General features: G+C 39.9%; 1 protein-coding gene across 7 annotated transcripts in view; it reads right to left on the minus strand.

Annotated features, from left to right (window-relative positions):
- The window catches only part of MEF2A (myocyte enhancer factor 2A), an 81,694-nt gene extending 56,713 nt beyond the window's left edge, over window positions 1–24,981 (minus strand). For 2 of the 7 annotated variants that reach the window (XM_085070361.1, XM_085070358.1), the window contains exon 1: window positions 24,639–24,980. The gene's annotated coding sequence lies outside the window, so the exon portion shown is untranslated. Of the gene's footprint in view, window positions 1–24,638 lie in introns of all 7 variants that reach the window. The other 5 variants (XM_085070363.1, XM_085070360.1, XM_085070364.1 and 2 more) reach the window with 4 other exon arrangements.
- Window positions 24,982–26,989: the final 2,008 nt, after the last annotated feature.

Genomic DNA, 26,989 nt, shown 5'->3' on the forward strand with positions numbered 1-26,989 from the left:
TATAAACAAGATTCTTCCCTGCACATTGTGCCCTTGCAAGATGGGTTCTGGCTTCCAAGTTTGGCTTCAGTCAACAGCAGCTTTGTGACGCAGAGGGCTGTATGCTCCCGTTTTGTACTTGGGAAACATCTTCCCAAGGTTTGGCTCATCCTCAATTATCTGCTTTTTCCTGATGCTATAGATCAGCTTTTCTTTGTGCTCTGCACAAGCCACAGGCTCCGAGCTTCTTGCATAACTCCCATTTCTGTTGGTTTTTTGTTAGGGAGTTTTTACCTGCCATGACAGGCACTCTCCACACCATTTCTCTTACACATTTTCAGTCTTCCAGAGGATTCCACGTGACACATATCCCCCCCTTCTGAAGGGAATAGGACAGGAAACCCAAGAAGAAATACAAGAGAGAACACACATCAATGATCTATAAGAAGCTTTAAATCACTGAACAATTATCCAGAAAGCTTTCTTGATAATTTATTCTATGTCTGATTAAATGACAGCATGCAGTCATATTGTTGAAGTGCAACAATTATAAACCAGACAGACACGACAACATAATGCTTCAAGCAGCCTGCGTGCCTCAGAAAGACTCTCAGCAAACCATAAAGACGCCTACGTGTTTCTAACAAAGATTAGTGGCAAGTTTCTTTCTCTGTGGCTGCCACAGCCTTTGTTCAAAACTCAGTCTCTGCTTTTAAAATTCAGATACACCACCAGTTCAAATTTCTAAATAAAAATTTTTAAAAAGCTATACTAAGTATATACTATATGCTTAGTATTTCTATGATATTGAAATGACATTCCAAAGGATTATTCCTGTCTCTGCATTGTTTTAAGCAAACAGCCCTATCATATTTAAATAAAATAGACACAATGACTGTTGGTGGGGGAGGTACAGCAGATCACAGAGCAGGTCCTCTCCAGACATGCATGGAGACAGTTTCTTTGTAATCTAAACATTTCAGAATCCAAGGCAGACAGGTAGCAAATGATAAAATAACATACAAGCAAGATGAATCCACTCAGCTACACCTCAGCAGTGATTATCTGCAAAAGGATTACACACAGGCAGAACTTAGGCAACATCAAGCAACTGAGCAAAATGGTGCTGGGCACCACAGTCAAGAAACTCTGACTCCCATGACCTCTCCGATGTCAGCAGACACTTTTAAAAGCAACCTAGAATGAAATTCCTTACGGTCCAGAACATTTTATCGATCCAAGGGCAAGTACTTCATCTCAACAGCATTACTGCCCTCCATTTGGATGTCCATATTTTTAAAATCAATCAAAAGCTAAGACTGTCCTAATCAAGTACAGGGCAAGCCATTAAAACCAGAAGTTTAGTACATTAGGATCCACACTCCAATACCTAAACTTACTGTGGTAAACTCCATTTCTATCAAGAAAAGCAGCAAGAATATTATTCAGAATATTTTCTGCTTCTGCATATAAATCTTTTCCTTTTTTGTCAGGTGATACCTGGTAGTCTGAGCACTCATATGCCATTAACATTAACCCAGACACTTGGATTCTCTTGCAAAAATGTCACCTAAACTACACTGATAATAGAACATTGACTCTTCAGGTAAGACCTAGTCTCTGAATATAAGCTAATTCTGAAACTATTGTTTCCTTAGCAAGAAACTAGCATACACAATCAGTTAATATGGTTTAGTTGATAAGCTGACATTCAGGATGCTACAGTAACACAATTACTTGTTAGACCTGCAAGACTGGTGAAATAATTACATTTTACCATTTGCTCTTTCTTGCAGATTGCTGCAAATGGAAAAATTAAGTTGTTTGACCCTAAGCAACATTACTGCTTCACAGCAAAGCTATGTGATTCAAGTGGCAGATAGCAACATGTATTCAAATATCTGATTCAACAGCTTCTGGAGTAAAACATTACATGACCAGAAACAGAAGAGAGAATTTTCATCCATTTGTTCCCATAATTGCATTAAAAACTGAGCCCCTCAAAACTTTAAAAAAAAATCTCAATTTTTGTTCCTGTCAACAAACCCTGACAAATATCTTACATGAAGGGGGCCACTAAAAAGGTGAATTAGGAGATTCAGCTGACAGAAGCTTAAGTGAAGGGGCAGAAAAACTTTAACCAAAATCCAAAGCAAGAACCAGTTAAGTAATCCACACAAAGTCTTTCTGATAAACTCCTACATGAATAACATATCCACTGAGGATCCCAAAAAGAGCAGGGAATATTAAAAAAAGCAAGGTATCACAGAATTAGGATCTTAATGTATTTGAAAGGTAGCTGGACTATTTTCACAACTGTATTATGTAGCCAGGAACCTGAAGCAGAAGCTCAGACAGTTTCAGATTGAGACTTGCCTTACTGAAAACCTCTTCTATTCAAACAAGTATATTCATTTACCTTTGACATGAAACATTAGATGCAAATGTGAGCTGTCTGAAACTGTGAGAGAGACATCTTCATCTTCACCACTGACTTGGCCAAGTAGACTTGACTTACAATGACTGTGCAAACCTGGCAATAACCAGGGTTCATCAGGAACCAGTTTACAAATATGGCTGGCCATCCAGACCTGCAACTGTGCACTCAAAATGAAAAAACAGAAACTGCCAGTTACACCAAGAAGCAGCCCTGAAACCCCTTCAGAAGAGAAGACTGCATGATCTCTTGCACAATTAGATGGTAGAGTGGACATCTCAGCATTTACTTATTGCATCAATGATTTAAACATGCTCAGAAAATACACAAAACAGTGAGTATTTCACACACACTGCTGGATCCCTTCCATCCATTATGTCTTCTTCACCTCTGACAGAATCCTAGCTAAGAGCCCTTAGGAGCCATATTTGAGTTGTAAAGCAAATACAAATCAGTTAGTGGTGAACGACTTCTTGAAGGTGTATTGTGGTAAGAGCAGTTGCATTCCACCATAAAACCTGGATACTGCCTGTAGCCCTGGTAGCTGAAAGTGTGCAGTGTGTAAATTCAGACACCTCAGCCAACCCATGAGCTTGGAGAAGTGAGTTAAAGCTGGTGTTCAACTCCTCATGTGAACTGACAGACTTACTCAGACACAGAAATTATTTTTCTTTATCCACCAGTATCACTAGAGTTCACATGAAAGAATTTGCAATCTTTTCTGTTCCTTTCTGGTATTATAATAAGCATCTCGTCTTTCCAAAAAACACCCTATGTACTTCTTTAAGAAAAAAAACCCATTCAAGATATTAGATATTAAATACATTTATTAAAGTGGATTCTTCCAGAATCAGATGCTAACTTAATTATTTTACATTATGTCATTTTACTCATTCTAGGTAAATAATCTGTGAACATTATATGAAGTTATATGAACAAAAAATTAATCACAGCAAATTGACACAGTCTATACACAGCTTTCAAGAACCTGCTGAGAAGCATTCTTGCACCTGCAAGAAAACTTAACTCCTCCTAAAAAAACTTCATTGTTGAGTACTCTGGGCCTTCAGGACATTAAAGCATTTTTTCCTCACATGCTGACTGGAAGCCTTGCAGCAGCTGAAGCAATAAATATTGACAGCAAGCTGGCAAACAGCAGATAGCAGAGCTCTGGTCTCCAATTTCACCTGCCTCAGCAAAGACACAGCCTAGAAGGGACAGCACAACCAGGGCCTCTTCAGCTCTATTATTGCTGCTCTGGCCTGTCTTGAAAATGTGTTTTCCCCTCAAATACTGGAGCACTTTTGAACATACCTGTTCTTCTATGCCACCCTGAGAACCTGAATTACCTCATTGCAACACAGATCCAAAGCAACAAAGCTCTAACTCTGGCTACAGATCATCCTGCAAGAAACTTTCAGCATCCAGTTCCATCATGTTGTGCTCTTTCACTATGCTTTGCAGGTCTTGCACATGAGGCCACACATTGCCTAATAAAAATTAAAAAGCCAACTCAGAGAAAAACACTGGAACAGCTGTATGCCAAAATACAAGATACTCCTGACAGCTCAGGAGAATTGGAATTAGTGAAGTGGATTTTAATTCAGAAACTGTATTGATGACTGAGTTCTGCTTTTCCCTCAATTCTGATATCCTCTGCTTTGAGGTAGGATTACAGAAGCTGTAAGGAAATGCATTCAGACTTGCATAAAGAAAATTGAAAACAAAACACTGTGACTACAAAATTCTGTCTTCCCACTTCAAGAAAGGGATCTTTCCAGCAATTCACTCCCTGCATTCAGACGAACTACAGATTGCTAGTTGGTTTTTTAGCAGACTCCATCCTGCTGCCAAGTTAACAGATTTTTAAACTGAGATTTGAAACAAAGACTCCTCAGTATAACCCAGAAAATTGAGCACTGAGATGGACCTAGTTCTCAAAACTTGATCTTATGATTTCATCTGGAGCTCATTTATTTTCACCCCTGTACAGACACACCTATGATTATGGGCTATGTTTAGATTTGTAAGAATTTACCAACATCCAGTGTCATCATTTTCTCCAACACACAGCTTCACTGAGGGAGGGGTGGAGACATCCTCCACACTATAAACATTTGCCTGCTTTCAAAGGAAGATAGGAATCAAAACAAGCTTACCCTGTACTTCTAGCAGACACCACTCTGAACATGTTACATCAACCAACACTTGAGGAGATTCTTCCTTCTAGCTTCTGATAGGTTTCCTTCCTCTTTGTCTACCACTGAATGTATTTCATTTTGATGGTAATATCTGATTAGCAACCTCAGCAAGCCTTTAGAGGTGGCAGGCACTCCCCTTTGTGAGCTTCACTTACCCAAAATAACACAAACCTTTTAGTATTCCACAACAGAAAAAACTTCACATAAAATCTTAGGGCCACCATCACTGCATAGTTCAGGAAGATACCTGCATGCATGAACCAGATCCATTCCACAGGAATAACAGCATTTAAAGCAGCACTGAGCTTTGGTTTAAACAGAGCAAACCAAGACTTCTGCTCTCACACCCTACTGCTGCCAAATCGTTCCATCTGCATTAGCTGCAAGATGTCAGCTTGAGCATGGAAAAGAAGAATTATTTAGTGCATTTAGTGAATCCTCTGATTCAAAAATCTCATTTCACTCAAATGGGTGTCCTTGCCTAGGTGGAACAGAAGCCTAAACATTCCTCAACAGGATAGTAATATCCCCTTAAAATTCCCATATAAAGGTGTGATGCTTTCAAGTCTTAGTGCTTTGTTCTTTTTTGAATGGGTCCAGTTCCTTCAGGGAAGATGCTCACCATGTCCAGCTGGAAGAAAGGCACTAAAGGGAAGAGCAAGTCCTCAAAAGCAAAAGTGTGACAGAGGACATCAGCAGTAAGAGTTAACAATAAATTTATCTGTAGGAAGTTTTACCTGTGACATTTTACCCAATTTGATGCCACATAGCAGAGAACAAAGACACAGACCTGGCTTTTTAAATTTAGTAGATTCAAGCAGGCATTAAAAAGAAACTGATTTTCATTCACTTTTGAGGATTTCACCTTAAGGGAAGGTCTTCAAAGGATGCACACGACATTCTTTGGCCTTCTGCAAATTAAATCAATTAAGCACAAGACTCAGTTCTTGTAAAAAAAAATATTTAGAACATCCATGAGGAAAAGGAAAATACATCATCGAACTGAAGAAATATTTGTTAATAGCACTGACTAACCCACTACAAACAGGCTGCAGCTTTTGCTAGAGGTCTGAGTTTCTTTCTACTGGTAGATCTGCAATGTCTCAGATCCAGGCTGCTAAGGAAAAACAGAATGGGAACTCTAAAGGGACCTTGTTGTTTTCACATGTCATTAACTCAGGAGGAGCTTGTGCAAGAAGATTATTGATATTTTGAAACACTTAAAAAGACCAACCATAGCTTCCAACACAACTACACCCTGCAGGGCTAGAAACAGGATGCATGCTAAGGTACATAACCGATGCTTTATGGAATAAATTTCTGTTCTCTATTATGTTTAAGACGTTTTAATGCTATTTTACTATGTGCATCCTTAGAGCACACAAAATCTACTGGGCTTCTTTGCAATTTTTCTGCAAATGCAGTATCTACCAAAACTACAGAAATCAATAGATAATATCTTCAATCTTTGAAGGAGTTTACTGGTCCATAATGACAGTGCATCTAGAACACAATAGAAACCCAGAATCCAACAAGCCATTATTCAGAAGAAAGTGCCTACACAGACTTCTCAACAGGAAGAGATGGAAAATGCTGATAGCTGGAAGATGTACATGCTAAAATCACAGCTGGGGGAAGGTAGAACCCTTCATTCCTCTGCTTTCATTCCAGCCTCACAATGAAAGGACATGGGACCACCCGACCTGGAAAAGAAAGGAACTCCCAAAGCATTAAGTACCCACTTAAATCTTCCACCATAAAAAAATGCATTCATGCAAGCTGAGACTAAGTAAATCCTTCAGCAACGTGTTGTTACAAACACCATGTCCCATATTCAGTATTAAAGCTGCACTTTGCTGCTCAGAACCAGCCCAGGACATTTCCACTCATCTGGGCCCACAGCTGCTGTGCAGAAACCACCCTGCAGGGAAAATGGGATTGTGCAACAAAACAGGGGACAGTGAGCAAATCACTCCCTCTGCTCAGCACAACACATGAAAAACCTCTAAACTATAAACCAACATCAACATCACACTTTGTGCAACAAACCAGCAGGGAAAATATTAAATTTTATTAGGATTTTGCATAAGCGAGATTATATTCCATTAAAGAGATTATCCACTTCTGAATGTTGTCTTGATAGAGGACTTATGTGTGCCACTCTTCCCTGCTTACCATCTCCCAAATGGTGTCCTGTTAAATCTGCAGAAGGCATGTAAGTGACACTTTAGCTTTTAAGCACAGATGATACCAAGACATTCTGACAACATCACAGCACTGCCAAAATTTACATTTGTGGGTTTTCTTAAAGATTAAGTACCTGAGGATCAGATTGCTATTTTCAGATTTCATTTAAAATTTAATCTTTAGTCATCATGGCAGCAGAAAACTGACCATAACAGCTAAAAAAACCCAAATAAAATACTCAAAAAATTACAGTGGAATAAAAAAATCCAACTACTTTAGAATTCTCTGTTGCACTGATATGCAGACACATTGCTGAAGCATTCCACATTCTGAGTTTGTTACATCTCAGTTACAAACTGAGTCTCTTTAAATAGTTTGATAACATTTTATTTAACTAACAGAACTCTGAAAACATTCAGAGAAATGTTAACTTTTGAGAGCTTCACTGTTTTATTCACTTGTGTAAGATCACATGGTTACTAGACACATGCATGCTAAATATATTACATGCTACCATGGCAGCAGGTCAGTTCTGCACAAGCTGCTTGTATTAAATTTCTCCTGTAAGTGACATTAGAGTTTAGCTCTGCTCCAGCACATATAGGAAGAGGCTTCAGATTCCAAACTACCATCTGAAGGGGAAAACTATGCCAACACAGTACTAAGTATGCCTGTGCTACTTTAACCCATTTACTATTTTAACACATACATGCAAGCCTTGCATTTATGTTATCTATATTATGAATTTTTCTGATTTTAAACTCCAAAGCTAATCGCTTTGTCATAGTCTTTTGCTATGAAGATTTAAGGAAAAGGTCACACAATTACACTCTATAATATGTGACATGTTAAGATTGATGAAATTCCAAAATTAAGTGTCATTGTCTGGGCAGGGTATTCAACTACATTTGAAATCTTTTACTGGTTTATTAAACTGCCTGGGTAGACAGTAACTACTAGAACACATTGATATAAGTATCATTGCATATTGTTCTAACAATTTTATAGCAGATGTTCTCCATAAAAGACAGCGACATATTAAAAAATCCCACACATTGTCTCTACATATATATTGACATATCTAGAAATACACACCCTGGCATATAAAAAGCACAAACAAATCTGAGTTGTCAAAATTAATGGAGCACACACTAAAAATATTTCATCATCCTCTGTCACAATGCTTTCCTATGTCATACTACAACAGAGGACACCACAGCAGAGAATGCCAGCCTAATGGAGGAAGGAAGGCAAACTCTTCTAAAAGAGTAGCACAGGGGGACATTTCAGATCATGTGTTTCATGGCTTCAGATTGGTGCCTTGGAGAATGCAAATATAAAGGGGGAATAGACTTGATCACCAGGGTCAAGAGAGTTTATCTGTATTCTGTTGGAAGAATAGATATTAATCCTTTTCCTAAGCACAGAGCAAAGCCTAACTCAAACACTTCTCAGTAAGGGTGTAATCACAGTCAGCTTCAGCACTGACGTTAGAGGCAGAGGAAATCATACAGACTCTGGTAAATATTTAGGCAGCTAGCCCACATAAAAATCTCAGACTGTTGCTCCTCTAGTGCAACCATACCCACAGGGGGTAGGTGAAAGTCCCCACAGACCTACTGCCACTGCATGTTTGCTGCAACCCATAAACACATCCTGACGCTGATGCTGTTCCTCTTAAATAGAAATTTTGGGAGATGGTTCATACATCACTGGTCTTGTCCTTCCCTGGCTGGGGATGCCTGGAAACCAGACACAGCTGCTAACAGGCAACCAGCTTATCCACAATAAAGATCTCCTATGGGCATACCAAGAGAACAGGCAAAGGTAGAGGTATGCTTGGATTTTGAGCAGATGATACTTTAAACCAGCTCATTATTCAGAGTCCTCCCTTAATTACTCTGCAGAGCACACCAGCATTTATCAAACAATACGCTGACAGAAAGATATAGAATATCACATTTTCATAGAAGGAACGTATTATAACACTTTTCATTTTAGTCACCTAAAGGTTAAGCACCAAACTACAAAATGTCTGCAGTGTAGTCTTGATACATTGACCAGTTTCATTTTAACATTAAAACTTCTGTACTAAGGGACCACGTTGGGGGCACAAAATCACCTCTAATATAAGAGAGACTTATTTTTGTATTAAGTGAAACTACTATTAGCTACGCATAGAATACGTACTCATTTAGTGTCACCCATTAGCACATGATTGAGATCCTTTATCCGGTCAAACAGCATCACAAGGACCAAGTGCTAACACACAGCAGAACTCTGCCTGAAGCTCCAGCATGGAATCTGGGCCATCCTTGCACTTACAGGTTTCTGTGCAGCTGCTGGGAAGAGCTCCCCACCCCCCGACCCAGGGGAGCACAGAAGCTGTCACTGTGAAGAGGAAAGAAAAAAATCCTCCTCAAGAACCATTCTTCACCTCTGCAGAGCTGTCACAAACGTGAGCCTGGCTGCATTACCATGTTCCAAACTTGGCATTTGACTTGTTACTCCTCAAATATTTAAGCCATCGCTTTCTTATCTGCATCAGAGCTGAACCCATTTTTTTCATTAGATCTTACTTGATATTTTTTCTATATTGATGACTTCAGAGGTGCAAACCCTTCTGACCTGCTCTTAGCAAACTCCCAGCACTGAAGAACAGCACAAGTCCCAGCACATCAGGAGTATTCAATAACTAACACATACATCAGATTCCTTTTGCAAAGAGAACACACACAGAACTAAAACCAAGAGCTGCACTGATAAAAAACCCCACAGAAAAGTCATTAAATAATTGAACCAGTAAACTTCCAGACGGAGACAAAACTAGGAAGCAGAATCTACAAATACAGCTTGTCTACAGAAAACATGTTTTTCATTTTTTTAAAGAACATGTTTCTGACTGCACAATTAAAAAGCAGCTTCCAAGTTTTATCAATACAGTAAAAACTAAATAAACAGTGTTTCTTTCATAAGCAAATAATATCAACGTGCTACAAAGAAGAGTTAGAGTCTTACACATCACATGAAACAAGTTTAGACTCAGAATAATAAATGCTCAATATTATACAAAGTACAAAAAATTCCCACTGAACTTGGTGAAGGACTTGGAATTAAATTATCTGCAACTGTGATGTGCCGCAGGTTACTCTAACTTCAGAAGCAAACAAAAACCATCAATAACAGGTAGAAATCAAAACCTACCCAACATGATCATCAATGAAAAGTAGAGCTTACATAGGGTAAAACTATGCAGATGCTCTTTTTGATCAGATAATAATTCTTTTCTTTCTCCAAAAGTGCTGGTCCCTAATCAGTCAGATTTGGAGCATCTGTTTTCAGGACCCCAGGTGAAAAGAATAAACAAAAATCTGTTAATGCAACCTACCCAGCTGACAGATCTAGAACTATATTCCTGAAATCAGTAGAAGCCTAACCAAAAATGGAAGATATTAAGATCAGTAAAAGAAGATATATTTGCCAAGGGTAGAATCAACAATACTTGCTTTCTCAGGAGAAAATAAGCTAGCATTTTAGTAGATAAATCTGACAGAAAACTTGCCATCTACCCACCAGGAAGTGAAATGAAAGAAAGCTCAATCAAAATAGCAGAGAAAGACAGAAGTGGGTGTGGTGGAAGTACTTCTTGCTTTCTTGCAACTATCTAAAAAAAAATTACAGAGAGTAAACAGCTGAAATCTGACATATTCACTCATCCAGATCATCACACCAGAAGTCATAAGTAACACAGCTTCAACTGCTTACAGCATTCAACTTTAGCCAAGACACACATCACACCACACCTCTACACAGCACTGTCCTGCCCTGTCACACTGACAAAGGACAGGGCAAGAGATTGCTAAACTGCACCTAGGCAGGGAGAGGAAGATTAAGACATCTGCACAGGGTCAATAAGGAACCAACTATTTCAAAGGCAAGGCACCAATCTTAAATTTCCTCAATGGCAAAAATACTCAAAACAAGGTAAGGTCTGCCAGTAAAGTAATGTGCTGCTAATTTAATGGACTAGCAGGCAAGTTTAAGGCACAAAAGTCTTGCAGGTCACAATTTGCACTTTTAATTTAACCTGGAGATATCAACTAGAGAACTGGAAACAAATATACAAAAACACAGCACTTGCACTAGAAAATTATTCCTCATTTTTTTATCCTCCAAATTTATAAATAGGAAGAGCTGATGAAATTATTCCTGGCAGAACACAATCCTTAGCTAAAGCTTCTCAGGGCCAGGCACCCATTTGGTCAGTCAAGTTACAACAGGTAGGAACTACCACCATCACCCACCCATTATCACACCACCAGACCACATGCTGGGCACTTCAGAAGCCTCTGTCACACATACAGACCAAAAGGAAATAAAACTGTCTCCCTTAGTTTTCCCAATTTATTAAAAGCCATCTGAGCCAAAGCTTTCTTAAAACAGAGGCATCAGTCTAGACCACGGACAAGTTTTGGAACTGCAAGTTTTGCTGAATGCCACGAACTTAATTGTGGTCTAATCACCTAAATTAAATATATAAACAATATTTCAGTTAAGGGTGACCGATTTAAATTTGCCACATTAGTCTACTTTTGAACGCATTTCATGAAGCAACACTTGCTAAATCAAAAAACATTAGCATGTTCTTACAATATTAAAAAAATGACCAAACCATGTCTAATAAAGAAAGAAATGGAAAAAGAATAAAATTTGGCGAGTGCTGTCATTTGCTTTACTGGAACACATCAAATAATTTCAGCACTGTTCCGCTAAAGATGCAAAGAAGAGCTGAGACAGGAATTCACAGCTACAAACCACACGAGACCACGTGAGAAGATGTATCCACCTCAAAATGCAGGTGCACTGCCAGCCACATCTTGCTAGTGCAGAATCACAACTGCACATATTAACCCACTTTCCCAAAGCCTTAATAATGACAAATATGACACTGAAGACATGTTCTTCATTAAGAAACAAGTCTGCCCCATTTAAGTGCTACAACTAAAGAGTATTTTGTGAAATGATGGATTTTCAAGCAGTAGGGATAATAAACTAAATGCCTTCTGTGTGCTACCCTAACATACCACTGATTGGCATAGCTACAGTAAATGAGTTTAAAGGTGTGCTCTATACATTTATCAAAATAGAGCTTTACTGTGGATCTTTGAGGGGATCTGAGGAACTCTAGCTAAACAGACTATTTTCCCAAATTTGGACTAATCCAGAAGGCAGATCTAATGTATACTATTTTTCCCATTGTATGCTCTTCAGTACAGTACCCTGGCAAGTCTTTCAAATCAGTGTTGTTAAAATAAGCCCAGGAAGGTACTGTACAGGAGAAACAGGCAAGGCCTATCTATGTGATACACAGACCTAAGATCTGAGTAAAGAACCTTCTGGTTTAGGAGATTTCACACAAATTGCTTGGGACTAGCAAAAGAGCACTAGAACTCAGGAACTACTTTTAGAAAAAATTTATTAAAACAATACAGATGTTATCATTCTTCATTATTCAAATGACTCTGAGCATCTCCAGACCCAGTGCATCTCCCCACAGGCAGCGAGAAGGCTGAAACCAGGAATTGCAGAAGAGCATCCCAACCCACTGGAGCACCCTGGAAGTTGAGAGTGGCAATCAAAGTGCAGATCTAAAGCTACGTTCATTAGATTGAAGAGCGAGATTTCAATATTTATTGTAGCTCTAAAAGAGAAATGTACAGATTCACAAAGAATGACTGTACACACGTTCTCTAAACAATGATAATCTAATTAGGTATCACTCATTTAGACAGATACATTACTTCAATTATGCTCAAATTGTCTCCTATTGCTAAAATAAAAGTTAAATAACTTAATTTTGTATGGGAATACAGAGAGGAGAAGGAGACAAAGACTTGGATTTAAAAGTTCATGTGACTGCCAAAAGGGGAAAAAGACTGCTCCCTACACACTCAGGAACCATTAAAACCCTTCAGCATTTTTTGCCAAACATGGTTTCACGTATTTTTTTTTACAGTGCTTCAAAAGGTTTTGCTAAGGCAACTTGTGTATTGACAATAATACAGCCACCACACTGTATTATAAAGAAGACAATAGCAAGATCTGAGTAATGTGTATTTAAGAAAACACATTCACTACCATGGGAACCCTGTCAGAATTCACCACTACTGCAAGTCGTCTACAGGAAGCTTTTCTTTGCTAGACTTCCCCTCCTAATAATCTCTCCACTAATACTTCTAAGACATAAACATTAATATTACAGCAGGGAACAAGCACAAAAGCAATGCTGTTGGCCTACAGCATTTTCATCTAAATAGGTCTAACAGACACAAGGAGACAGTAGAAAGAATTCCAGAATAAGATCTCCACCACTTACATCATCAGTACAGCCAAGGATTTCACTGGAACATTGACACTAATTCATTGAAAACTCATTGTAAGCACAGTTAATGAATGTGGGAGAAACCAGGAAAAAAAGAAAAGAAAGAAAAAAAACCAACTCCACACACACAACACAAAGAACCAACCATTACAAGAAATGTCCCAAATCCCACTGAAAGCTGACTTTATCTGAAGCGGCCTAGGAAATTTCATGGGAATAAATTTTTGGCAAGAAACTGCACTGTATAAAATCATACCTATACCAAGCTTTTGGGATCCACAGCTTTAACAGAAAGAGAGGAAAGTTCTCAGAGGAAACTCCCAGCCTCAGTTATAGTGCAACTCTATCTGCATGCGTAAGAGCACAGCAATACCAGCAAAATAAAACTGGAGTTAAACATTAAACTACATGTAGGACTTGCCTGGCCACAGCCATTTACAGGAAAAGCTCAAGGAGTCTTGCAGCATATGCAAGACATTAATGGATAGTTAAAACTCCTTTTCTCACTTCCTGCATAGGAGTAGTAGATCAAATCCACCTGGCAGCAGAACTCAAACATTACCAGGAGAATTTGTTTTTGACTGTCTCCTGCAGAATCTGAGTTAGTTTTTCAATGAAGGTCTGCAAATGCTCTGTAGCCAAAGCATCTCTTACAAGATTGTTTTGCAGGGTTTGAGAGATGAAAATACACAACCTAAAAGCATCAATGTGAAAGTTTTATTAGACTCCAGAACGAATAGTTATCAATTCAAAAAGAGAAAAAACTTTCCCTAAAAAGCGTTTTACACATTGAAATAACAGAACTACATTTTCTCCTTGACATCAAGAGCAGCAAGTACTGGAGTGCCCCAGCATTAGCTACTACTCCAGCAAATACCAAGCTGTAAACTAAACTATGAAATCCATTTTTAATCAACAAAAACACATGGAAACCGCAAATAATTTCAGGGGTTTTATGAATTTTGGAAGAAGTACTCTTCTACAGAAATCCGAAGAGACATCTTTCAGAAAATATAGGCTAAATCACACCACAAACAACATTCTGAATTTATCGTATAACAAGTTCCTTTCCCTACATAGTAACACAAAACAAAAAGTATTCTAACCCCTTGTTCAAGATTGTAGCAAACACAATAGCAACTGCAGCAGAAGCTTTTCCAAGAAAGGTATTTTAAATGCAGAGCTTATCCCTCAGAACTGGTATACCTACAACAAAATTCGTGAATACATACAATTATGCCCTTGTCCAAATTTGTATTTGTCTAAAGAGATGGAAATGGAGAAAGGAAAGACAATTCTAGAAATTATGAAACCCAGAGATAAGGTCTCAAGGAAGTATAAACATTCATGGTCGGACACTTTGAAGTTGAAAGGTCTCAGACCCCCTGAAATAGGGCTAAGTTTGAAACAAGGTGTTTGAGGTAAGATGAGGCTCAGTCTCTCTGAAGCATAAGGGTTGATAAACAGAGCCAGACAAACTAAAGCTACAAATATGAAAAACAACCCAAGGAAATGAAAACCCTTGGAACTGGGTTTTTGTTTCCATTCCACTTGTATCTTTGTTGAAACCAGGGAGAAGCTGCTTTCTAGTTGCTTTATTTGGCTGTCATCAAATTCCTGAAGGAAAACATCTGTAAATCCTAGCACAGGTGAGCTGAATCATTCCTGTTCAAGGTCCACTTATATCTCCAGAAACTTTTCACCTACTCCTCCCTTCCTCCCCAGTGGCCCAAACCCTGTCACATGAACTCTGGCTCACTACAGGAAACCCAGGGACTGGGTTGGCTTTCCCATCACTGTCCCAATACTACCAACAGATCAGACTATTTTAAGATAAGCTAATTATGCTACTGAAAAATCTTATAAGCCACTAAGACTAAGCAGAAGAGACCATGAAGAATTAAAAGCAGAGAAGTCAGGTACGACAGAAGCAAGAATTATGATCTCAGCACTTCCAGATAAGAAGCCTGGAGGATTCTTTGTCCGACTGGAACTCTGAATTTTAGTCTGTGCTTACTTTCTCCTACTTCTAAGAGTTGTAACAAGCACAAAAGGAACTTCACATGAAAGGCTGTTGTTCCTTACACCTTCAGAAAATTAGTCATTCAAGCCTTAGAAAAGCAACACACCAAAATCTTTGTGGCTTGCTTGTAGGCATTATCTACATGCATGCAAGACAGCTACAGAAACCAACTCAGGTGCCTTAAAACAAACAGATCTGAAGGAAAATCCTCAGTTATGAGTTTGTTGCACAGAAAGTTTTCAGGAAGTTTATCAGATCATATTCTCACCAATATTTCATTAAAGGACTGAATGACTGAAAAGCAGGTAAAAACTTATTTTGAGGACTATTCAGCCAGTACCCAGGAATACTGTGATAGGTTTTATTACAGAACAATTCAGCCTTTAAAAAAATACGGTTTTTAAAAATTGGATACAGAAAGTCCTACATAAAGCACAGATATGAGCATCACATGGTGGAGGGGTGAGGAGGGGGATTTAAATTTATTACTATATCTTAAGAACAACACAAGAAAGAAATTCCAACTATCTTCCCATACATTTACAAGATGGCTTCACCAAAATGAAGATATATTTAACTTTATTTTGATGAATGAATGAATTCCAGCCTAACATGACATTTAGATCAAATCAAATACATTAAAAGCAAAGCAAATTAAGAAACTGAATGCAGAGTTTTAAATCATCCTAACTTTAAGTTTATTTTCAAAAAATTAAATAAAAACACTTAAGAACATAAGAGTTTACTGATATTAGATTAGAGCATTATCAATGATGGCATTAAAATCCTGAAGACAGAACTGCCTATTCCCATAGCCTTCTGAACTTTTCTAATAAAATGATGTTTACTTAACCACAGTCTATTCTCTCTCATTAACAGCTTCTGATTATACTGGCCAGTTTCAACCAAGTGCCACAGCAAATGTATCAATTAGTTTTGAGATTTTCTGGAAGTGCTGCAGAATTTTTGACCTTGCATTTGCAGAGAACCCCTGGACACAGCAGTAGCCTACAGTGCAAAGGTAGCAGGCACTGCACTCAGCCTTGCACAGCATTCAAGATACCTGAAGAACTGAAGAGAAAGGCACTGTATAGAGGGGATATTCTAAAAGATCAGGGAGTAACAGAATATTCAAAAAATAAGGGAAATGGAAATTCTCCAAGTTTTATTACTTGCAAAACCACTTCTTTAGTATTACTGTTCAGACGATTTTTTAATTTACTTCCATCATTTCTCCAACCCATATTTTAATATCATAAATAAAATGGGCTACAGAATAAAAATTTTCATATACACACTGTCTTTGTTCTTCCCTCTTTCCCTCTTTCCCATACCATGCTTCACTTGCTCCTCAGCAACCCAGCCATAGAGCTGGAATCCTTTTATCTCATGCAATCACACTGGTTATGCTTGCCTAGAGCCAGTGCTAACAGGACAGTCTACAGATCCTTTAATGACTTCCATCTCCTCTGAGACAAAAATTAGATGGTGAAAAGAAAAAAACCAAAAAGGCAGCAAAACCCAATAGCACCCATGAGTAACAGCAGGCTGGCTGCAGCCTCGGCTTGCTCTGCAGTATTTCTTCAGTGGTGTGGCAAGAGCTGGTGGTTTCAGTCAGGAGGCTCAGGCAAGCCCCCGGTGCTGCACAGGCACGCAGGGAGCAGCAGAGGGAGCTGCGGGGGCTCCGAACGGGGCAGCTGGCCTCGGAGCACAGCCTCCTCACTCGGGGACAGTCCTGCCCTAAGCTTTAAAAAAACAGTTTTTACTTGAGTCTCTTAGAAGTCAGAATATTTGGATCCTCTCTCCCATCGCAGCTTCTGAAGGGAATGACTCTGTCACTTCCTGGTGGAATCTGGTGCAAGTTTTACATAAGCACCTTGTGCTAACACACAACTTGTAAAAATATGTGTGTACCAACAACAGGGTGCACGGACTAATTCCAGGGCATCCTCAAGAGAGAGCTATAAAAACAAGGATGTCACCACCAGGCTTAACTTGACAGGACAGGAGTCCAAGTCCTCAACAAAAACAAGGGGAATCTACAAATAAAAGCACAAGAGACTGCAACCCACTGAACCAGAGCCGCCTCACAGCGAGGGCAGGCTGAGGGTATCTGCAGGAAGATTTACTGCAAAGCAGCTTGTGGGATAACTGGGGGATATCGGGTTACATTTCATCCTGCTGGGAATCCAAGTCTCCTTTGTAGATAAGCCTAGGAAAAAATTCAACCAGGAGTCACCAGGAGCATCAGAATGCCATGACAGTAACAGTAGTTGAAATTTTCGACTCTCCCATAACCCTGTTTCACCTCCTGAACAAACCATTAGTCTTTTCGAATATTTCCCTCCTACTTTGCACAAGGCACCTAAATGACTCCAATATTCAGGAACATTACTCACATTTTAAAATTCAGAACTTCCAATTATTTGAGCACCACGTTTTACTAGTTTCTTGAAGATACTGAATTAGCAGTGACAAATAGAAACACTGACCATTAACTTTCTCTTTTTTTAAAGGAAAAAATCATTTAACAATTGTTTCATGACAACTCTTGTTTCTGCCTTCCTCTCAAATTTAATCTCATATTAAACCCATGACAAAGCCTGGGGGATCTTCATAAATTTCTCTGTCCTTCACTGAAAACAAGTGCTTTCCATATGATTTTGTAATACAGATTTGATAAAATAAAGTAGTTTTTACACTTCAGTTGATTCAATTGATGGTTTCCCATTATTTTTTTGACAGCTATGCAGGTTAGCAGTTTTCATAAGTGTGACAAAGAAAACAACAAACACCTATTTAAAACTCAATATTAGTCTATGACATCCAAATCCATACATACTCCTCAGGAATTTTCAGGGCATTTCCATTAGTAACTACAACTTCTGCAAATACACCCATATTCTATATCTCCCATATTCAGCAAATTCTTCCATCTACACACCACATCTCTCTTCAGCCATCCACAGTTTTGTCTCCTTCCCCTGAAGGAGGAGGTCTAATTTAGGGCTTCCTAATGGAAACCATTAATACTTTTACTGCTGGCACTTTTTTCATAGCCAAGCCCAACATCTCTCAAAGCCAAGATTTTCTCATAGGTTTCACCGACAAAAAGTTAAGACACCTCCATTTGGAATGTTATGAACAAAGATAAGGAGAACAACAGGAGGACAAAACATAAAAAAACCCCAATAACACGCAAACCACAAAAACCCCAACACTCAAAAGAAAGGCAGGAGGATATTAAGAAAGTCTCTCGAAGGAAATCCTTCTTCTGCACTCAAAAGCTTCAAATCCCTGAAGCCAACTATCCAAGTAAATATGTGTATTATTAAACTCAGACTAACAAACATCATTTGGCAGCCTATAGGCTCAAAAAATTTTAGCATAAAGTGCTTTTCCTTTTTGTAGGCATCAAGTGAAACAAATTATCTTGAATTGAACCTTTGACTTTCCCTTCTTTTACCCTGAAACCAAGGGGATTCTGAATATAAATTTAAGACACCTGATTTAATTAAAACCTCATACCATTACACAATAATTTTAACTGCTTGAAGGAAAAATAAAAATTCTGAAAAATTCAGTTTATTACCCTCAGTGCCTGACAAGATAATAAAAGCACAATGATGATGGAACATCTCCTTTTCTCAAACACTCTCAGAAGACTCGTTGCTTTGAAAGCTCGCACTGGAAGAAGCAACATTTTTAAATTGCTCTACACACCAAATTATTAGCAGTCATTCTTGTCAGCTTACAGCTTTTAAAACAGGATGCATGCAGTCATATCAGGAAGAGGCAGTTGCTGTGAAAGAACGATACCAAAAACAAGATGTCCCTAATGCTGATAACCTCACACAATGCTTCTGAGCTATACCAAGCAAGTTTTCCACATGTCAATTAAATACAATTCAAAACATCTGGAGAAAGATGCCCGCTTAAAAACACTGTCACTTCTTTTGATATCTGAGGAGAAAAAACATTTCAACTTTTTTCTCAGCTCTTTGACTAAATTATTGCAGATTTTGTGTGATACAGGGGGTGAAGTCACATTATCCTGACAGCTTTCAAAGGTTTCTTTAATGGACACTGCCAAGGCAAGTCTGTTGTGCCCTTTATAACCCCTCATCTTTAAGACATGTGTGCAGATCTTGGGTCTCTGAAGGTTCAACTTCTTGCTTACTCTCTTCTCTTCTGTTTGTAATTCTTCCATATCATAAAGGACACTAAAATAATCTCCTCTGAATTCTGTTTCTCAACTCTGTATGCCACAATCTCCAAGAAAGAAATGTGTAACAGCATAGCCACAGCACAGCTCATTTACAGACATGCTTACACAACTATATAGCTAGAAGTTTAATAATTTAACCCCCTTGACCTTCCAAACACTAAGTAATCACAGAAAATCACAGAATCACAGAAAATGAAAAGATCAGGCCTGTGTATATTGGTACAAAACTCAACACTAATCCTGACCACAGCCTGCAAGTACTACTGCAGGTAACAGATGACACATCTGCTTTACATATTCTCACAGGTCTACGGTCAGCTTTCAAACAATAAAAATAACACTAGTCCAGTCCATGAAATCCTAAATTACAGTGTCAGAAGCAATCTGGTTTTCAAGTGAAACTAAGTTACGCACTCAAAAGGATTTGAAATAAATGAAAAAAAATCCTTCTTTGCATCTATTACCATCATAAAGGCATCACGAGCACAAACCCATCCATCCCACACTCCCACTCTTAGGTGATCTCCAACCATGACACATTTTCTCCGAGTCAATTAGCTCCCGATTAGAAAAAAAGTGAAAGATGCTTTGTCATCAATGCCTGGTACACAGACACTTAAAGCAAGCACCTTTCCTCAGCTGTGCTTGGCTGGTAATTCCTAGCACCTACTTTTTATCTTGCTATACTTAAAATAGGCATGCAACAATTCTGAGTGACTCCTAGTGAAATCACGAAGCAATACAGAATGAGTTTTCAAGTTTCCAGGTTGGTCCATAAGGACTTTGACAGAATTCAAAAGCCCTCCAGGGACAGAGACAAATATAACTGGGAGACCTACCTAATTAAGCATCACAAACATTGTGAATATAAAGTAGTTAATTCCATGAAAAATAATTCAATTAATCACACTCTTATTAAGAGGGATGTATTTTCTTCTGATCATGGAGGCATGCTTGTATTGCTACAACACACAGGGAACAAAAACCAGAGTGCTCTCCATATGAAAAAGGTCTGTACTCCCCTGCACTGAAATTCTGAAAAAGACTGAGCACAAAATTTAGCCAGCCTTATTCTAATAAAATTCTTTCCTAATTCTTCACTGTAGACTCAGATTACTAATAACAAGTGAAAGAAAAAGAAACGTATATATCATATATATAATTTAAAAATTCCAGCTAGGTGATTGTTGTAGAGAGGTGGGGCTGAAATGTCAGGAACAGAGTGGTCTTGCAAGATATTAACTCCTCTTTAGTGTCAAATGGAAATGAGAGTATACAGTACAGGGGTTTACGTTCCTGAAGAAAGTTTTACATTAAATATAAAGAAATCTAGAAAAACTCTTGCAGAACCATTAAACAGAAGCCAAAACAATACAGTCGAACAAAAAAAATATATCAGTCCCTTAACATGGAGGAAAAATTTCTTTTCAAGTCCCTAAGCAGTAACTTGAAAGACCAAGTGTTAAAATAAGAATGCACCATAAGAGGGGAGTGGTCAGAGGTAGCAATCTAGATCAGATGCTTACTTTCAATAAACAGAGCAAAATACATGATTGCAGACTACAAGCTCATTATTTATTAGCTTGTGCTCTACCACAGGGGGGGAGGGTAACTGTCATATTACACAGCTCAAGTCTGCTCTGAACCCTCAGTAATACTATTATTTTGTTCTGTTACACTGGATACTGCATCAATGACCTAAAATGTATTTTGATCAGCTGTCCAAAAAAATTCCTCAAGTTTTTTACTGGAAGGTCAACAAAGCTAACTCGGGGGGGAAAGCGAAAGAATGTCTTGTGTCATCCTTCAAACTTCTTAGACACCCAAACCACCCTGCAAACATTCAGGGGAAAAACAATCTACATTTAGTTATTTCAGACCTGATGGCACCTTAAACCAAGGGGGTTCTGAGTATAAATTCAAGACACCTAAATTAAAACTTCATACCCTCAAAGTTTTGATTCATTTCTGACAGGAGCAAGAGTTAAACTAACCCCCATCAGCAGCACCTCAGTACCACAGTACATTCAGGTAATCACTGCATGGGCCTTGCAGGAAAGCACAGGAAAGCACACAAGCAAGCAGTGCTGTATTTATTTTCCCTGCTTACTTCACCAGAGCTGAAGGAATCAATTCTGAACACAAAGGACCAAATTCACCCATATTATCACAGACAGAGATTTTGACTTTTGTTCCATTTGATCCATTGAAGAACACATTGTTACACGTGTGAAAGAACATCTTTCCAATACAACAAATGTGAAAACTTAAAGCGATTTGAGCATTAAGAAGCACATACGTTGCCACATGATGTTCCAATTAATTCAAAGGAAGATTTGTTGCAATGAGAAGGAAAAGCAGATCCCAGTGCTTTGCACACATTACCAGGCTGCTGTCAGGACTGAGTAGGCCTAAAGCCCAAGTTTTACACAGAATATCTAATCCTTTAAAAATAAAAAATTAAGAATTTGGTGAGGTGGGTAAAATGTACTAATGTAAATTTTTAGAAAATATATACTTCTAAAAATTGAACTAAATCCCACAGACCTCTCTCAAGCAAGTCATAACAAACTGCAGCAGTTAATAATAATTTAAGATACTCCTTATTTAGGAAAAAAATTAGTTGCCAAACTAATATAGATTTGCTCATTAGAGTACACTACTTCAAGTGCTGCTGGAGAATTAATCAGCTGTGTTTTGTTAGGAGGGCATGGCTGAGAGCAGGCAAGGTAGCACAGCATTGTTCACAGAGCAGAGTGGTGCCTCCAGGCTCTCTGAAGCAGCACTTGGGCCCAGAATACACAGAATGACATCAACAAGTTATCTGAGAAACTTGGCCAACATTCTAAAATAAACCCATAAAATCTCTGCTGCCCGCATTAACCAGTTTAAGGTAAACCACACACACTTCAGCTCAAAGGTTGCTAAATAAGATGAGTCTTCTGCCATAATAAGCCATTTTATTCTCCAGAATTATTTCAAGTTTGAATTCCACCATGTCCTCCTCATCGTGCTAGTCCGACACGACTCAATTCCTCTAACTTCATAAAATTCAATGTTCATTTTTTTCTCCATCTGTGGTTTCACAGAGAAAGAAACTCGTGTTATATCATAGGGACCTAAATCCAGGCATCTGCAAAGCATTCCATGGGCCACTCAGTCCCAGAGGTGAGCAGTGACCACATCGAGTTAAACACACACTGAAAAAATGGAGCAGGAGAGCAAACAGCAAGCTAAAGGCTGATGTATTTCCACCATAATCTGTAAATGCCTGCTCACAAAGAAACGACAGAATATTAAATATCGGAATATTAAAACTGGCTTAGAGAGAGAGATCCATGTACACCAAAGCTGTCCTGAGGTAGAGCCTGTCTGACATTGAGGGATTCTTCCCATCTACCGATGATCCTCCTCTGCTACTACTGGTGGACCACGTCAACTACAGATGTAGGAGAGAATTATGGAGGAGAAAAATAACTGACCAGGGCACTGGGTTATTTTCTTTATGAAATTCCAAACTGAATGCTCTCAGGCAAAAAAGGTTCATCTCCAGCTGCCAGCACCATTATAATCCCTTAATATCATGAGAATTTGTTCCATTCTCTTTTTTTTTTTTTTTATTTGCTGGCTTAACAAATATGGAATTTTAAAATATCATTTAATAATGATACCCTTTAGTGAACAAAAGCACCAACATTACATCCTTTATTACAATTTATTATAATCCTTCTAAATTATGTAATTGAATAACATGTCATTTTGCACATATTCTAGCACCTCAATTAAAAAAAAATAGTTTAAATGAGGAACTTCACACTTCACCCCCAAATGCAAATCACTTGTGAGAGAGGAGGAAAAAACCATAAATATTACATTCTTACATGTAAAAGGCAGAGATAAAAATTTTAAATAATTTTAAATACAGACAGAAGAGATGACAGGAATGTTGCCCTGACATCTTTTGCACATGTCATTTAAATACTAGAGAGCAATAAGAAGACACCAGAATTATCTACCAAAATATAGATAGCTAGTTCTAGCTATTAAAAAAAAAACTCGCATAAGGAACAATTGTGTGTAGACAGTTCACATAATTAAGCTTGAAAGATCCAAGCCTTCCTCATGCTACATAAGAATTTCACAGACTGTGAAAAAGCTTTACAATAAATACGTCTACATTACCAATTCCATACCAAACGACTTTTTTCTTACTACTGTTTACAAATTATTTCTTTTCCTTCCTCCTTCATACTTCGCAGAACCCCTTTCCCCCAATGCTCATAATAAATTTAGTCGTTGTATGACTATGGGACACAATGCTTTTACACTAAACAATTTTTAAAAAAAACCTCTTCTTAAATTATCTTTATTCCCCTACAGAACTCCAGTTTCTCAACTTTGAAATTAATCACCTGTCAAACAAGGCACTACGGTCAGTTTTTCTAAGCGATTCCACTCTCCTGGCCGCTTAGCATCTCAAAAGCAGGTAAAAATTTATTGCAAAACACAGGTCCGCAAACTTAAAAACATTACTGTCTTTCCAGTCAGAAAGGGACCAGTCCTTTTTGCCCATGACTTGTGCCGCCGAGCACCAAACCCTGCTGGCAGCACAGCCAGCTGTACCTTCAGCCTGTCGCTCTGGACAAAACCCCTCCGGTTCACACCTCGGAGCAGCTCTGCCCTGCCATTGCCAGCACACCTTCCTGCGGCGCACAACTCCTCCAGCCATCCCCACCTCCCCTGCCCGACCCCCGGCCGCTCCCGCCGGCGCATTCCGCCGACAAGCTCCCGGGGAGGCTTTTCCTGTCGGTTTGTTGTTCGCCGCGCTGTCGCCTTCCCCAGCGACACCCAGCACAAAGGGTCCTTTCCCCGCACCCCGAGCGCTCCAGGGCCGCGTACCCCACCCTGCTCCGCTCCCCGCCGCCCGCTCCCCGGGCGGATCTGCCGGCCTGACCCGTCAGTGTCCATCCCCTCCCGCAAGAAGTTCTGCGGAGGCTCCGGCAACTCGCCCACCCCGGGACCCCGCCGGCTCCCCCCGCTGCGCTCCCTCAGAGCGGGATGGGGCCGGCGGGGGGGAGCCTCCCTCCTTCCTTCCCCCTCCCGCCACCCCTCCGGCCGCTGCCCCCACCCTCCCCGACCCCGGGGCTGAGGGAACAACCCCCGCGGGCCGCGCGGAGCGAAGCCCCCGAACGCTGGCTCACCGCCGCTCCCCGCTCGCTCCGCTCCCGCCGCGGCTCCTCAGGAGACACTGACACCGGCGCACGGATACCGCGCCGCACTATTTTTGGGAAACAAGGCCCGACCGCGGCCGGAACTACAGATTCTGTCACGCTCTACCGTCCGTATCCTTCCGCACTTTTCTCCGCGCAGCTCCGGCGGGGCCGAAGGCGCTCAGCGGCGCCGGGCAGGGGCGGGACGGGGCGGGGATGGCGGGGAGGGGCGCGCTGCCCCCGAGGCGGCCGGCGGGGCGGGCACGGCCACGCTCAGCACTCGCGGCATCGCCGGATTATTTTGTTGAGGCAGGGAGCGGCCGGGCCTACATTCCTGCCCGCCGACCCGCGCCGGAGTGACGGCGCGCACAGCCAATCGCAGTGCCCGCACGGGACAGCCCGCCAATGAGCGCGCAGTTGGTGGGCGGGGCGTAGCGAAACGTGGAAGTCTTGATTGACAGCGAAGCGCTCAATCAGAAAGGCGGGGTGGGAAACGACAGCCAATCAGAGCCGGGCAAGGGCGGGGTCGCTGCGAAGAGAGCGCCCCGCCTCCCCGGGCTGGCCGGGCGCGCATGCGCAGAGCGTGGGGCCGGCTGAGGCGGTGTGACGCACCGGCTGTGCTCAGCAGCCCAGCCGCGCCTGCGCCAGTGCGGGGCCTGTGGGGCAGACAGGCTGTGGGGTCACTAAACAGTGCGGGGCCTGTGGGGCAAACGGGCTGTGGGGTCACTAAACAGCGCGGTAAGTGCTCCCGAGCCCTCTGCAAACCCTCACTGTGAGCTACAGCAGTTACCCACAATCAGCTCAGTGCCCTGCGTGTGTCACCCTCAGGAACCAGCAGCGCCTCCCCAACACGTACAGATATATAGTGTGTGTGTATAAATAAATATACACATATATACACACATTTATGTGTATATATAAATATACACTCTGTAGATACATTTTTATATAATGTATATATAAACTATGTCTAGTATCTAGAACATAACACTATATAAAATACACTGTATGTACTATGTATATATATACTAGTATATATTATATAATTGAAATACTGATAAAACTGAACAAGGACAAAGTCGCTGAAGCAAAACTACTAATATAAACTAGTCATACTATTAAATATATGTACAAAATGTATTTTCTACAGTCTATATACTACATATACATTATAAATACATGCATACAGTACATATACACTATATTATAACAATTATATAAATATATTTAATTGTATCTATAATGAATATATACTATACAGGTATTTAAAATTAATACTTTTCTGACTGGCTCTCTGTGGAACTCGCAGCTCTGAGGACAGGAGCTCTGTCTCCACATCCAGACAAAGGTGACAAGTCCACCTCAGTTCCACCTCCATCCATCCCCACCTCACATTAGCTCTGCCAGAGCTCCCATTAATTTTGCTCTGAGTAGAAAAGACTACTCAGGAATACATAATAAAAGACATAAAATGGGCGTCTTTCTCCTTCACAGAAGGCGGCAGCTGAAGAGCGACCCAAAAATAAAATTTTGATGATAAAATGATACTTGCCAAAAATCATCTGCGCTCCACAGCTCTTCCAGATTTATCCTGTGAGATACCCACAGCCTCGGAGTGGAGCGACAGGAGCCATTTCACAGCACTAAATCACTGAAAAGGGCACATCTCTAATCAGGACACGAGAACCAAAGGTGCTTTCTCTGAAAAACAGAGATCAGAGGGTGTTCTTTGTGTTTTAAAATGGTATCATTAACTGAGCACAAAAGAAGTAGCTCCACAAGAGGTTAGGAAATAGGATGCAAGGAATGATGAGAGGAGCTCCCATCTCACAGTGTGATGACCACACCATGGGATGGAAAAATGTAGTTGCTGCATGATTGTTCCCAAAAAGTGAATGTAAATTTCTGTTGTCTGTTTCCAAATGTTTGTCTCAAATGGAAGCAGTAATGCACAGCTCTCAGAAACCTTGGAATTTCAGGGTTTATAATGTACAGATTAGTTTGGATTTTAAAATGCAGGCAGTAAATAAGTTGAACAGTTTCTGAAACATCCACCTTTTGTTCAGAACAGGAGTGCAAGAGCAGACACTTCTTGTGGATCTAGGAAAAAGCTTATAAGAAGTGACAAAGACAACAAAATATAAATATTTGCCATCTACAATCGTATTTCCAAACTGATTGTTGCTGATCTATAACAATCAGGAAGATATTTAAATACATAGTTTTCATACCATTCTCAACATGAACAGTCCAAATGTCATTGATTTTTTATATGAATATGATTTATTTTCTTCTTCTTCACTATGCCCATCATCCATAATACCTGTAAGGTCTACTACTAG

The sequence above is a fragment of the Lichenostomus cassidix genome, chromosome 10, assembly GCF_008360975.1.
Source record: "Lichenostomus cassidix isolate B80296 chromosome 10, HeHo_3.0, whole genome shotgun sequence".
NCBI classification, from domain to species: Eukaryota; Metazoa; Chordata; class Aves; order Passeriformes; family Meliphagidae; genus Lichenostomus; species Lichenostomus cassidix.